Below are 4,411 nucleotides of genomic sequence, written 5' to 3'. Positions count from 1 at the left end.
CCTCATTTTGCAAAGTGCATCCATCTGTTATAATGGCAAAGACCTCATGGTAATAGATGAGATATATTTCACAGGCACGTGCTCAGAGAGGTGCATGACTCAGCTCATCACCTAGTTCAAAGAGATTGCTTTGGAAACACACCTTCTAAAAATTCAACACAGATTCCACACACGTCAAGACTTCAAAATGGAATTAAGATTGCTTTTCATAGGGAGTTGTGCTGTTGACCCAAAGGCCAAGCCTCTCTGTTCAATGCCACCACTGGCTTCATGGAAAAAGAATGACCAATCTTCTCCTTTGTCATTTATAACACTGGAAACCCAATAGGAAATCATATAAGAATTGCTTCTGACTTTACATACATAAAGCAAAGCCTTCTGATTTTAGACCTTGTCTGATTTAGGCTCACTGAGTTAGGTGGAAACAAAATTTAAATAAATATATTATTTAGGCAACAATGCTTGAATTAAGATTGATAAGGGCTTGAATTGGTATGCTCTTGGACAACACCTGGCACAAAACATTGAAGGCAATCCATCAGGTTACTGTTTTAATGTTGTTAGGGTTTTGAAAGAAAGGGTTTCTAGTATATCAAGACAAAACATTAACATTTCTCAATATTACTCCTTAGCTTCCGCCCTGACGATCCCCAGTGGCGCTGTGTTTAAACACTCAGCTGCTAACCAGAACAGCCCACGTTTTAATCTACTGGTGATTCTTTAGGAGAAATGTGTGACAGTCTGCTTCCACAGACATTCCAGCTTTGTAAACCCTGTAAAGAAATTCTACTTTGTGCTATGACGTTTCTATGGGTTGGAACTGATTTTGAGTTTCCTGAATCAGAATTGACCAAGGGTAACATAATCCTAACTAAAGCAGTTGCCAAAGGATGTTATTGTACTGACCCTCCAGCAAGTTTCCAGATGCTGTAATCTGCATGGGAAGAGACTCATGTTTATCCCATGGAGCAGCTGGTGGATTCAAACCACGTACTTTTGGGTTTGCAGTGAAACTTCTTAAACTAGTCTACCAGAGCTCCAAGAATTGAATAGACTATTGTTAACCTACTTAGCAAACAAGTTTGTTCATAATCCTGCATTAATAGGGTTGGTACTTTTGAGCTGTGGTGTTGGAGAAGAGCACTGAACACCCCATGAACGGCCAAAAGAACAAACATATGTTTTGGAGAGAGTGCAGCTGGAGTGTTCTTTGGAGGCAAGAATGATGAATCTTTACCTCCTATATTTTGGGCATGCTGCTAGGTGGTGCTGTTATTCCTTGGAGAAGGACATGATGCTGGGAAGGGTGGAGGGTTGACCAAAAGAGAGGAAGACCCTCAACCAGGTGGATTGATACGGTGACTACCACAATGGGCTTTTGTGTGTCATGAAGTGTCAAGATGGCACAGGATAGAACAGGGTTCAGATCTTTCGTTCACAGGGTCACTATGAGTCATACTAGACTCAACAGCACCTAACAACAACAATAGCACTACAAATAATCACATTTGTTTAATGGCAATACCTTTGGTTTATGAGTGTTCACTGGGAACTAAGCACTATTCTGAGAACTTTAAGCATATCCATTCATATTTTTCAAATAGCCTTATGAAGCACTGTCATCTGTATTTTAAAACAAGTCACAGAAAGGTTAGAGGACTCACCCATGGTTAACTTCCTAGGAAAAATCAGGAGTGGAATCAACCAGATCATCTGCAGAGACAACATTCTTGGGTACCAGGATAAGCTACCTCTCTAAACACTTGGGTTGATTTAATGTAATTTTCCTACAAAAGTCTTATATTAAAGAAATATAACATGAATTTTGTAAACAAAAATAAAATGTAAAATGCATTTTGTGAAAAATATAACATGCATAAGTAAACAAAGGCTTGATCCATATGGATAAGTTTGAGCATTTTCATTGAATATGTGTTTTTGCCTCAAGAGAAAGGAGTAGGCTGCATTGGGTCAAACTTGTTTGAATTGTTTCAATTATGATCATTTTAGACATTTTTCCTGGTCTTTTCTTCAAAGAGGAAAATTTTATTTGATGAGTGAAAGCACTTCTATTTTTCTAAGATCTCAAGTGAATCATAATTGCATATACAAATAATTTTATACTTCACAATATTTCACATCAGAAAGGGCAATCTTAAATAATAATTGTCAGGTAAGACAGACAAGGTATGAATCATATACTCCCCAGGCATATAAACTGAAAATATTTTCTTAATTTTATAAGTCCCCGGTTCCACAAACAATTCTTAGTACAGTCAGTACAAAGTGTAAAAGAGGTAACACTTATAAGCTACTTTCCTGACTGCTTGACACATAGTGAAACCTTGGTTAATATATATGTAATCTGGATCAAGAATTACAGTCAAGAATGGAAAAAGAGTATAAAGGGCTACCAATTTACAACCCTAAATTGGGAATAAGCAAGAAATGTTTTGAAGATACCGGAATTCTCATTCAGTACATCTAAAGAGGGACAGGAACCAATAGACATAGTTAATTTTCTTGAAGATGGAGGTGAAAGATACCAATCCCAAGGTTATTGGAATGACAAGCTGTGTGTAAGCGTTACTGGTAATGGGATAGTTAGTGGTGTGTCCTACTCACATTGTTTGGCTGAGTGAATGCCCTCTGAGTAGTTTTCCTTACACAAGTAATTCACCTGCTCTGTTGTCTTCATTTTGATAGGTATAACAGCATTTTTTAAACGGCATCCATGTAGAATAGAGGTGAATGAGTTTAGACTCTTGAGTCTGACTGATAACCCCAGACCTGCAAGTCCTCCTCTTCGTAACATTCACCTCTTTTTTTTGGATTGGTTGTGTCGATCTAGTTGGACTCTCGTCTTCACATGCCACATATTTCTTCCTCAGTAACCTCTCTCTCCTGTACTATGTTTACTCTTCAGCTGTTACTCCCAAAGTGAGGGCTAGGTTTCTAACAATAGCTAAGGTCATGTCCTATGAGGGATGTGTAGCTTGGATGCTCTTTGTTACTTTTGCCAGCGTAGACTGTTCTCTACTTGTAGTCACAGCTTATGATCGTCATGCAGCAGTTTGTAAGCCCTTACATTATTATATCACCATGACTGCAGTGTGTGTACTCAAATGGCAGTAGGCTGCTATGCTTGGGGCGTTGTTGAAGCTCCCATTCACACTGGGCTCACATTCCACCTCTCCTTTTGCCATCCCAATGTGGTCCATCACTCTTTCTGTGACATTCCCCCAATCTTGGTTCTCTCTTGCCCTGACATCTACATTAATGGTATTGTGCTCTTCATCTTAGCGTCTTTCAATTTCTTCTTTGCCTTTTTAGTCATCTTGACCTCTTACCTGTTCCTATGCATTGCCATTCTGAAGATGAGCCCTTCAGAGGGCTGGAAGAAAGCCTTCTCTACTTGTGCTTCTCATCTCACTGTGTTGAACCTATTCTATAGAACTGTAATCTTCATGTATTTACAACCCAGCTCTAGTCATTCTATGGTTAATGACCAAATGGCATCTGTGTTTTATGCAATAGTACTCCTCATGTTAACCCTATTGTCTATAGTCTAAGGAATAAAGAAGTTAGTAATTCTTTAAAAAAGCCATTGTGAAGCTGAAGTCTCTGCTCAGCATATAATTTGAATTAGGGATACTATACAATCTTTATCAGTTAAAGTTAGTACAGCTGTCTATTGCTATTCAACAAATTTGCCTCACAGCTTCAAAACAAATTAAAAAGTTCAGCAAACCAGTTTACATTTACTGACATGTGTGCTAGAGTAAAATTATACTCTATACATTTTTTAGTGGTTGTTTATTTAAAGAATCAAATCTCCAGGTCCTTTTCCTAAAACATCTTTGAGTAGATTCTAATCTCCAATCTTTCGGTTAACAAATAAGCACTGTTTTCACCAGGAAAGGAGTTGCTGCTTTCACTCTTTTGCGACCTGGAAGACATACAGCAACTACCTGTATTTTTTTGCTTGTTGGGTTTAGTGAGAAACTCCTATACTTTCAGTTTATGCTACTTTTCTTATCTGAAGACACGTTTCTTACCTTATTAACCCCTGAACCAGACACTTTTGAGACATCTTTAACTCATTATCTTAGAGTCCATATTACCACAATATTTTCCATTTCATTCAAAATGCCTTCTGTTAACGAAAACACATGGTTTCAACACAGATTCAAGACAGAAAAAAAATTTCAGCCTTAAAACAGGTGCGGGGGGATTGTGTACCAATGAGGGAGTTTTTCTTTTGCTTTTCAAGGAGAGGAGCAAACGGGGGCAGGGGGAGGGGGTTGTGCAGGGAGAAGGGAGAAGGGTGCAACAATGAATGAATGGAATCCCAAAATCTCTGTAGATGTTCATTGAAATGAAAAATAAACAACCTAAATTTAAAAAAAAA

The 4,411-nt window shown here is 38.1% G+C and overlaps 1 pseudogene; it reads left to right on the top strand.

The window, feature by feature from the left end:
* Window positions 1–798: 798 nt before the first annotated feature.
* LOC102873483 lies at window positions 799–3,613 on the top strand (annotated as a pseudogene).
* The last annotated feature ends 798 nt before the right edge of the window (window positions 3,614–4,411 follow it).

Source organism: Elephantulus edwardii, unplaced genomic scaffold (genome assembly GCF_000299155.1).
Source record: "Elephantulus edwardii isolate Elephantulus edwardi_28Jun2011 unplaced genomic scaffold, EleEdw1.0 scaffold00284, whole genome shotgun sequence".
Lineage (NCBI taxonomy): Eukaryota > Metazoa > Chordata > Mammalia > Macroscelidea > Macroscelididae > Elephantulus > Elephantulus edwardii.
The sequence above is the reverse complement of the archived record's forward strand: the minus strand, read 5'-3'. Positions and strand labels throughout refer to the sequence as shown.